The following is an 11,159-nucleotide window of genomic DNA, read 5'->3' as shown; positions in this document are numbered from 1 at the left end:
TAGAGCTGTTTTTGTGATTATTGTATAACATAAAAAAGTTCTATTTTTAAGCCCTCTTTATTGTTTATTAAGAGTGTTTTGTTGTTTGAGGGGTGTTGACCACCCTTAGGCCTCAAAAGGCCTCATTTTGAGCCATTTTGTGTTAGCTCCGGGATTTTAGTGTTGAGGTCTCTTCACCACTGAAATCTTGAGGGATTTCAGTGGTGAAGATAATGCTTTGAAGTCCCAAGAAGGAGAGGGCCACCCCCTCTCCTTGTTGTCCTTGAAAAGGGCATATTTTGGCCTCTTAAAGAAGCCTATGCTTGAGTGTGTGTTGAGCATGTTTGGTTTGTTTTTCATGCTTATATATCCATGATATAACATGATTTCAAGTTGGTTTTGGAACCTTATGCATGTTTAGCATAGTTGCCATGTAATGCCTTATTTGTGCCTTAACATGTTCTAGGTTGTTAGCCTTTGTTGGAGCATGTTTTAGGCTTGCATTTGTGAAGTTTATGTGCTTATTTTGCCATGCTTTAGCTCTGTCCATAGTCGTTTGGGTTGATCTTTGCATGCATTATATAGCTCCTTTGTATTTGGGCTTGTTGGCCTTGAGTATGTGCATGTGTAGCATGTCATCTTTGCATGAATTTGATGATTTGGAATCGTCTTGCATGCTATTTCAGTCCCATTTCCATGCTTGTTTGATTGCCTTGCATGTCTCTTTAATGCTTTGGAAGCATGTGTTGCAATGCTTCATGTTTTGGCCATGGTGTATGCCTTTGTATTTGGGCCACTTAGATGCCATCTAAGGAGTCCTTTGGCCTTGTTTTAACATGCTAAAAATCTGTTTTTAGTTGCTTAATGCATGCCATGTTTGATCATGATAAGTGTAGTTCAATGCATCATTGATTTGCCTTGAACACTTGGACTACTCTTTGCATGTTTTGGCTTGATTTATAACTTGATTTGGCATCATTTTATAACATAATTTTAGGGCTCATGTTGCATGCTAATTAGTCCATGATCCCTCCTTTCAAGTGTGCTTGAATGTTGTTTGATTCATGCTTAAGTGTTGGTCCTTATGTGCATGTGTGTGTGCATGCCATTTAGCCCTCACCTTTTAGCACAATGGCTACTGTTTTAGGCCTATTTTAGAGCTGCCTAATTCATGTATAAGTCCGTCTTGCCATCCATTTGCATTGCCCTATGTATGCTTGCATGATTGCATAAGTGCATTGCCATGTCATGTTGCATTCCTAGCTCGTATGCCTAGGTTGCATTGCATTTTGCATGCATGCCTTGTTCCTTGAATTGGTGATAGGAATCGGGCCTAATTTGTTTGATTGGTTTGCATGCATTTGAAATCAAAGTTGCATACTTGTTTCTTTGGGCCATCATGCATGGAAATGCGTGATTGGTGGTCCGAGAACCGAGGCACATGTCCCTTTGAGTCATTACAATGATAAGAGACATGGTTGGTGCATACATGCCTTGAAATATGCTGCCATGCCTTGTTTTGCCCTCTGTTGCTGTGAGTTGCAGGTTCTGCAGGAATACTCTGCCGACCGGCAGTTTAATGTGCCGACCGGCACAATTTTCTCTGCCGACAGACCCTATTTTGTGCCGATGGACATACTACACTGCCGGTGGAAGTTTCATTCAGCCGGTGATGATCCCTCCTGTCCAAGGATGCAGTCCTGAGGCTTTGACAGCCTCCAGAGGAGGAAAGGGAGGAAAACAGAGGCAGCTTGCGCATGGTGGCGCGTTTCCCGAGACGCTTTCCTGCTTTAATTAATTTAATTTAATTTGTTAATTAAATTAGTTAATTTGTAATATTTAATTAGCTTACGTAGTTAATTAATTTGTAATATTTATTCGGTCCCTCCGAGTGAGGGTAAATCTGTAATAAGTGTGTGTGGGTGGTGTGTATGTCTTCCAACCTCACTTCTTTCTTCCCTTTTATTTACCTGCTTATGATGGTAGATTAGGGCACATTTATTTTAGCATACCTTATGCTATGCATGCGTGCATTCATGCATTTGTTGACATGCACCGGGCTCGGTACACCATACAAACTACATTGTACTTTTCAATTCCAAATTGAATACATGTTACTTGTAGCATTTCATATGCCATTTTAGGGTTAGCCGAGCCTACTCTAAATTGCATCCTTGCCTGTGTTGCATTAGCCACTTAACATGAACTAGGGACATGCATGTTTGCTAACTAGTTTATTGTTTTGGCACGGAGTACAATGTAAGTATTTATGCTTTAGCATCTCGCATGCGTGTGAATGTTAACATGACAGCATGCTTACCATGCGGCTAAGTGCTTATATGAGATAAACTGTTTGAATGCCTGTGGGTGGAGGTCGAATTGCTTAAATTGGAATAACACATTAAAACTGTGAATTTTAAAGCCCACTAGATAGTGGCAAAACCATCTTTTCTAAAAGCCCACTTGAGGGTGGCAAAACCTGCATTTTAGCCTACTTGCGAGTAGCAAACCATTTTCAAAACAAACATGAAATGTTTTGTTCCAATTTAGGCGATTTGGTCTATACTTGTTTGCTGTGCGCATAACATAGTAATTCTAGGCTAACAATTGGTTTAAGAACACATAAAGTTTTCAAAAACGGATATCACGGTTAGTAGAGGCCGGTCTTCGGACCGGGCGAAAGGGGGTGCTCATAGCTGACCTTCCCCGATCGTACCCAAGCTCCCGAGCCGAGACAACTCCGGTGATGACGGACATGTGGCCTTCGGCACCGAGTCAGGGTTTCCTAAATTCTCCCATTTTAAAATATTTAGGTGGCGACTCTGTATCTGGCAAAGCAGTCCATGTTTGGCACTACTTTTTCAAAAATCTATTTCTCAAAACGATTTGCCAGATTTGGACTCTTTGGTTCAGATTAAGAACCGTGACACAAATCGAGTCCGAACTGTAGCATCGAGGCCCCCCACGCGGGCGCTGTTACAGTTTCTGGCGACTCCGCTGGGGAATTTAGAGAGCTTGACTTGAACTCGTGATATCCTGTTTTGATCCCATTTATGTGTCTCTTTGCATTGCATGTGCATTGGTGCGCCTAGGAACACAGTGTTTGCTATCTGCCATTCCTGAACGGTTTGCCGGAGGCTTGTCTTGTCAAGGCATGTCCATAAGGCTGACCGGCTATGGGCTCTGACAGCATGGGAACACAAACCCCGGTTTACCGGGGCATCCTTTTTGACCATTCGACCTAGTGCATATCGAAATCCATAGTGACCATTCCAAGCTAGGACAGGTTGCTTACCCGATGTTAGGTTGTTTGAAACCGCTGTGTGTGTAGTGAAACCCTAGTTCCTGACAAAATAGGACAGGGAAACCTTACCCCAACATAGGGGTGTTTTGTTCTCTTTACTTGCTATGTGCTTTTAGAGTGTTGCTCTACAGGAACGCACATGTCAGTTTGCAAGTCAGAGTATCTAACCTGGGAACACCAGTATCAGTATCAGTTGTGAGAATCAGTTATCCGCGGGTATCGGTTCAGTTTTCGGGAACAGTAATTTCTGGGAACAGTGATCAGTAGAAGGGAACAGTTGTGTAGCTACACCCGTGGTTGATCAGTTTGGGCTGAAATGCTGTCTGTTTTTTCCTTTCAGTTCAGAGAGTCGCAGAGTTGAAACAGAATAGCCAGTGTCCCCCTTTGCTGAGGCAAGATTTATGGCGGCACAAAGTTCAGAAGAAATTGTGGTTATGGCAGCTGTATCGGAGCAGGGGACCGCTCCGCAGAGTGAGGCCAATATCAGTATGTCATACCCGCCCAGGTCGCCCGTTGTGCACCCGGTTTGGGCTCCCCAGTTATACCAGGCTCGTGAGCCCACCACCTTCGAATTGATGGGGATGATAGGCGATCTCCAAAGGTCTGTGGCAGACCTCGCCTATGGAATGTCGGCTTCACCGCCAGCGGCGCCGTACGCCGGGAATTTTGTACCACAGGAGCCCCCGCTACTGGGGCGGATTGTGATAGAGCTCAGCCAGCCAGAGGTGGCTTCCGGCTATAGCCACGATATGTCAGCACCAACCCCGACCCTCGATCAGGCTGAGGCCAAAGGAAAGGACAAGGCAAAGATAGATGCCGACCCCATTGAGCAACTGCTGTGGGCAGTCGAGGCTCTGAAGGCCAGAGGAATGAGCAAGCAACAAACATCTGCAATAGTGACCAAAGCTGTAGATGATGCTTTCCCCGCTCCAACCAAGGGCAGTTCAAGCCAGACAGAAAACCGGGATGGGCCCCGTCATGCCCAGACAATTCCAGTAGCTCCCACCCCTGCATCGGGGAAGGTTCCAAAAGCCAAGGCAGCGCCAGCTGATCCTTTCGCCAGCGCGTCTGGCAAGAATCCTCAAACTGCAAAGTACCTGCCCCGAGGGCGCAGGGTCTTTCACGACCTCTACATGCCTTTGTCTAGGGCATTGTTAATATTGGCAAAGAATGGGCATCTTAAGCCTTTGGAGTCCCGGCCACTCCCGAAGAATCTCCCCGCCACTCATGATGCTACCTTGTACTGCGCGTACCATCAGCAGTCCGGTCACAGTACCGATGGATGTTCCCGCCTTCGTCATGAAGTGCAGGATTTGATTGATAACAAGGTTATCCTACCACCCACCTCAGGCAAGCCCGTCACCACTCAGTTGTTGGATTTCGAGGGCTCAGATACTGCGAGTATGTAAAGTAAACCGCCTGCGGGCAACATTTGGTACATTTTTGATGAAGCGTCTGGCACGCATTTTTGAGCATCGGTGAAACCGAGTTTCGTAAATCTTGGCTTAGATGTCGAGTCAGTGTTTTGTTTTGAGTCTGTCTCTTTGTCTTGAGTCAGTCTTTTTTTGCTTAAGGGTCTGTCTTGTTGTATCGAGTCAGTCCCCATTGTATATAATACCTGGTGATTCTGGGGTTGTTGCCTCGAACACCGTTTTGTTTTGTAATTATCTGTTTTTGTTTTGAGTCTGTCTCTACCAAGGGGCCAGTTGCACCAACAAAGCCGATTGAAACAGCTGTTGCTATCTCAACCTTCATGCTTGCTTTCAGCATAAGTGCCAGAGAATTTGATTGGGCTGACAGTACATCTCGCCTGCTCTCCTGCGCGCCAAACTCATAGCATTAACCTAAGTTTTTCAAAAAAAACTTTTGAACACTGCGGTGATGAAAACGAAGGGGAAGGAATTCCTCGGGTTTTGCAAAATTTTGATCGTTTTGAGAGAAAGAGAGGCGTGCTAAGCCTTTTTATGAATGAAATCATGCTTGTCGGCGTGAGTACTGAGAAGGACCCTGGCCTGATCCAGATTGGTTCCACACTATCTTCGGCGCGAGCGATTTGTCGCTTTCTTAAAAACTTTCAAAAGCAAATGTTTTACGCAGCCCTGCGAAGACCTGTGTGGAATCGCTCTTGAGATTGCGCAGCCTAGGATCGCTCTTAGCCTCAAGATTCAACCTATTTGTTTTCCGAATTTGAACCCGTTCAGAATGTTCAGAAAGTTCAACGGACAAACGCCATGGAGGCCCGCGTGGCCGGTTTCGAAACAGCCCTCGAGCAGGAGGCACCAAGGCCGAATCAGAAGGAGTAGATCTCGTCGGAAGAAGCTCGTAGAGCAACCGGGATGGATTCTCCGCAAATCAGTGCAACAGCCGTTCTCCTGGACACAGAGAGGCTTCAATTCCAAAAAAAAAACCATTGGGCATGGACTTGCTACACTTTTACCCTTTGAGAGGCTCGCTGGGCCGAAAACCCGGAAGGGCGGCCCAGGCAAAAGTTAGAGCAAGAGAAAAATACAAAAAAAAGAAGAAGAGAAAAATACAAAAAAGAAGAAAAGAAAAGACAAAAAATGCAAAAAAGAAAGAAGAAAAAGAAATGAAAAAGCAAGAAATAGAAAATGAAAGGAAGCTCGCAAGGTCGAAAACCCGCATTGGGCGCCTTGGCAAAAGTGAGAGCCTAAAAAAAGTGAAGGTTAAAATACCCGAGTGGACCTTAACCGGAACTACGTAAGGCTTGATTCCCATGTTTGGGATACGTAGGCAACTTCATCATGAAGTCCAGCCCCCAACGCTTTCATAAGCGTCTCAGTCCATGCAATGGTTTCGATTTCATCTCCGAAGTCCAGTGGCCAACACCCTTCAAGGTGATTGTGTCCATATATGTGTTGTGACCGTCTTCGTCATCTCTGTGTCTGAGAGTTCGACCACCGCCAATGAAGACTGTCTGCGGATTGCTGCGGCACCATCCAAACAAGGGGCAACTTTCCGTTGCCACGAGCCGCCATGAGCCGCCATTCAAACTAGGGGCAACTTTCCGTTGCCCCCCACCCCCTTCAAACCAGGGGCAATTTGCCATTGCCTCCGATCCGAGGTTGCGCATCTCGAAGAGTAAGTTCCATGCTTGTTAAGCATCAGCTGTTTGAAAAATAGTTTTTGAAAATTTTTACTGAGGTTGACTATTTTCTCGAAAACTATTTCATTTTCCAAAACTGGACCATTGTCTTGGATCCAAAAAGGAAAACTTTCAGTGCTTGCAGCTTGACTTGCATGCCTTTCAAATCAAAAATTGAACAAGTACGTTAATCCAACTCTCGTTTTGATCAAAGCCGTTTTAGTAGAAAGCAAAAATGAAAAATGGTTAAAATGATGAACTAGGGGCACAGTTGAGCCAGGCGTTCTGTCTCTCCCCCGTCATCGACGTACTTGCCAGAAGAGCACTCTGCCCACCAGAAGAAATAGCCGGGAGCTAACGGCATCGGGCGTGAACCCGCACCTTTCCATTTATCCATCAAATCACCCCGGGGAGGGATGAGAAATGAGAGAATGAAGAATAGAGAGGTGTGAGTTGAGAGAAAAGAGAGGAAAAGGGTTTTGAGAGAAAATCCGAGCTTGAGAGTCGAGTGATGTGAGGATCACAAATGAGAAAGGGTGGGAAACAATCCCCAGATTGAACTGGCTCCTCGTGGTCCGAGGTCTCCCATCTTCGTTTACGCGTCTGTGTGTCGTGTCTCTTTCATCTGACGGTCTCGTCTTTTGTTTTGAGTCTCCCCCGAGCGTGTCTCGTTGTGTTTAGGTCGTGTACCTTTATATTTGATTCCTCCTGCTGTGTTCAGTTGTAGGCTCGATATCCCGGTTTGAAAAACCCTCATTCAATTTCAAAAATCATCTGTGCTCAGAATGCTGTGGCATTCTCTACATTCGAGCGTGTTTTAACTCCAACCGGTTCCATCTTTGAGGTCCGTCTTGTCAGATTGGGCCGTTTGTTCAGAATTCGCCGTGTGCAGAATGAAACGAATGCTGTGTTACGGGCTGTATGCAGATTAATCCCCAGTAGAGCAAGGGCTGTGTGTCCAGAATCAGGCAGTGGGTTGCTTGGGTTATTTTGGCTGTTGGCTGTTTAAGTTATCTGATTATTACAGTGCAAGCGTTTAATTTTCAGACAACCAATCAATTCCATTTACATTGAGGTGTAACATGATGAGATGCGATGCAATGCATGAAATGTGTCAATGTAAACACTTTTTCAGATAAAAAGTCCGTTTCATTTCATTATCTTTTCAAATGTATAAGTTTTGGAAACAAAATCTGCCTGCGGCAGTACAAGGTAATCTATCTACCTACAAAAGAAAAGTACAAGAAAGAAGAAGATAGCAAAAATCTGCATCCATGTCAAGCAACTCCGAAGGGCCGTCAGTTTGTCCTGGTCCTCTTCCTGGACGAGGGTCCAGGAGCATCATCAGCGTCGTCGTCAGAGCCCGAGCTAGAACCGTCTCCGGTCTCCTCCTCCGATGACCCTGCCTCCGCCTCTGACTCCTCGTCGTCGTCGTCGTTCGGGACTGGAGCTCGCGAGCTACTCCCGACGTGAGTACGCCCTCCCCTGGTACGGGGAAATATCCTGCCCTCCTCATCTCTCCCCCGAGCAGGGACAGCAGGTCTAGCTGGAGCACCTCCTGCCATGGGAATCTGGAAAGGAGGCTGAAAAGTCCACGAAAAGGGAAATGCATCAGAATGCCGTGAGCAGTTTAGCAATGCAGAATGCAGAGTATGAGTACAGTGTATGAATGCCGTGAGCAGTTTAACAGTGCAGAATGCAGTGTATAAGTGCAGTATGAGAATGCCGTGAGCAGTTTATCAGTACAGAGTACGGTGCAGAATGCAGTGTATGCAGTGTTCAGATACTGTGAGATCAGTGTATCAGGTGTTGTGCCGTGCATCAGATTATGTAAAGCAGTGTATGAATGGTTTGAGGCCAGTGTCAGAAGGACATACCGGTATGCTGTAGACGACTAGAAGGTCAAATGTCCGCTGGAGCATCCCCATCATCGAGGCATTCATCGCCAACGACTGACGGGTGTACTCAGAAGAAGCCTGCAAAGGTATCAGATGCATTAGTATTCTGTGGAATATCAAGTAAACTGAAATGAAATAACTGTACGAAGTGCAGTGATACATACCGGCGGAAGGTCGGGGATGTCAGTGAACTCATGCCCAGCCGGTGGAGGGGCGAAGGGGATCTGATAGGTCGACCCACCCTGCCCCTGGAAAATCAGTACAGCAGGCAGGCCAGGCCAGCCAGCTCCTCGTCCTCCCCGCACTCCGCCCCTACCACGGACCCGGGCCCTCCTCGAAGATCCAGCCCCTGCTCCCGCTCCGGCCCCAGCCGCCGATGCTACAGGCCTGGCCCCCTCTGCTCGACGGCCGCTCAAGGGACGCATCAGGTACGTCCGCACGTACTCCTGATAGTCGCCGGTGCCTCGGAAGCCGGCCTCCTCCCAGCCGATGGAGTAATCATCCAGCTGCTCAGGGGTCAGCCCCTCGGTCTCCCTCATCTCCGCAGGAGGGTGAACCGGGACTATCTGCTCAGGTAACCCGCGGGTCTGGCGTAGAAAACGCTCCCCCAGGTACCAAGCCCGACAGACCGGGCCCTCAAGCAAGATCCGGAAACGCGAGGTCTCCTCAGCACCAGGGAACCGACCCCGCATCGCCGACGGCAAGGAAGCCCATGGCCGCCATGTGATCTGAAAGTAACAGACAGTTTGTTATCTACTGTTATTGAAACATGCAGTGGGAAAGCGAAGCTAAACGAACTGAAAGTAAAACATACCTCGGCCGGGGTGATGGTGTCGAAATATCGGCGGAAGAAGCCGAATGTCTCCCGTGGTCGCCGGGTGCATCCCCCGTCGAAGCGACTCGAGAACGGGACAGCCGGAGGAGGCTCCGCAACTGGCACGGGTGCAAGCCTAGGGAAGTAGGCGTAAACCCACAACTGCAAAACAGATGTCAGTATGACCATCAGATAAAGCAGGATATACAGAATGAAGTAGAAATGGCAGAGCCGTGTGTTGAGCCGTGTATTGTGTACAGTGTGAGCAGTGTACAGTCAGTGTGAAGCAGAATGTATGTGCGTGCCGTGTGTACAGTATACAGTAAGTGTAAAGCAGACTACAATGTGTGTAGTATACAGAGTACAGAAAGTACGAGACAGAAATGGAAAGTGGAGAAGAAATGTACCTCCCAAGCCCGCCAGTAACCTCCGAGCAGCTGGCCGCTGCCGCGAGAAGCCGAGCTCATGTACCCATAGAGGGTGGCCAGAGCAGCGCCGCCCCAGTCGTAGTGCAAGATGTCTCGGACGTCCACCAGTGCACTGAGAAGGTAGAGAGGCACGGTGTTCGCCCGGTCGGCAAAGATAGTAGTCCCGAACAGGAACATGAGGAAGCCGCGGGCATACCTCTCCACGTCCTCCTCGGTCATCTGCACCTCCTCCCCCAATGCGGGCTGGACCCTGAACTGTGCCTCGAACCAGGAGTATCGAACAAAGCCTGGACGAGCTAGCGGTGGCGCCTCCCCCAGTAGATGGACCTGAGCGGCGGTCCACTCATCCATGTCGGTGTCGAAAGGGATCGGATCCCCCCCTACCCCGATGCCTGTGAGCATCGAGAAGTCATAAGGGGTCATCGTCATGTCCCCTGCAGCAGAAAAATGGAAAGAATTGGTGGTGTCCCACCATCTCTCCGCCAGAGCGGCAAGGAGAGGCCTGCATGTGGAGAGCCTAGAGAGCCCTCGGCAGAAGGTGCCGAAGCCCGCTCGGTCCACGATGCGCTGGACCGCATCAGGGAGCTCATCATACCACTCCCGCGCACCAGTATTCCCATACCCGCGAATGGTATGGGAACCCTCCTGCAAACAGAAAATGACAATTGCAAGACAACATTCAAAATGCAGTTTTGAAAAGACAGATATGGCATGTATGCAAGTTTGTCAGGTTCAGACAAATACTGGGTGCCAGTGTGTATGCAGTGGAATACAGTGTGTGCCGTGTGTTAGAGTAATTCAGGGCTAGTGCAGTGTGTGTGCATGTGTCAGTCTCAAGCAGATATCAGTTGTATGTATGTTTACAGTCAACTACGGTCTACGGCATATCAGATTTCAGCAGTTAAAGAATACAGCTAACTATGGCAGTTTTGTATCCTACATTGCAGAAAGTAAAGCAGAAGATGAAGAGTTACCTCGGGAGTGCCGAATGAAAGGTGGGAGGTAGGCTCGCGTAGTAGTAGCTCAGGGGCCGCGTACCTCTCGAAACTCCGGAACTGACGCAGGCCGTCTGGGGGCAGAACGTGGATCGCCGGCCGGTAGGTCGCCGGGTCGAACGGGCGCTCGCTCAGTGGTAAGGGCTCGACCCCGGGATCCATCTCATGGTCCGGGGGAGTCCCGCCACGTGGAATGTCGTCCGCCATGTATAGAATGGTGTGAAAATGGCCGAAAAAGGGAAAACCGAGCCGGAATGCGAAGAGTCAACTGAAAAGTCAACTCCCGAGAGGGTCGGAAATGGCCGGGAAGGCCGGAATGTGAAGAGGCACGGAAATGAAGAGGAAAGTGAGGGGAACAAACCCCGAGAAGGCGAGAACGCCGAACGAGGCACCGAAACGAGAATGTGATCGGTGGAAAATGTCCGAAACGCGAAGAGGATCGCGAATCCGACGACGAAACGGGCGTAGAACGCGAAGAAACGGGCGAAAAATGAGAGAGAAATACCCTAGAGAGAGAGAGGAAGGGATTTCGGCGGTGGAGAAGTGAGAAAATAGGGCATGAAGCCCTATTTTATAACACCCAAGGTGAAAAGACAAAACTGCCCCGCACCAGCAACTGTTTGCCGGTCGGCAATGTT

The 11,159-nt window shown here is 48.2% G+C and overlaps 1 long non-coding RNA gene across 1 annotated transcript; it reads right to left on the bottom strand.

Annotated features, from left to right (window-relative positions):
• Window positions 1-8,898: 8,898 nt before the first annotated feature.
• LOC145799090 (uncharacterized) lies at window positions 8,899-9,644 on the bottom strand. Its single transcript, XR_014341092.1, has 3 exons — window positions 9,506-9,644; window positions 9,099-9,260; window positions 8,899-9,012 (listed from the first exon to the last, which is right to left on the bottom strand). It is a non-coding gene; the product is annotated as an uncharacterized LOC145799090 (long non-coding RNA).
• Between the last annotated feature and the right edge of the window lie 1,515 nt (window positions 9,645-11,159).

This window comes from Camellia sinensis, chromosome 9 (assembly GCF_055761805.1).
Source record: "Camellia sinensis isolate YWXY chromosome 9, ASM5576180v1, whole genome shotgun sequence".
NCBI lineage: Eukaryota > Viridiplantae > Streptophyta > Magnoliopsida > Ericales > Theaceae > Camellia > Camellia sinensis.
The sequence above is the reverse complement of the archived record's forward strand: the minus strand, read 5'-3'. Positions and strand labels throughout refer to the sequence as shown.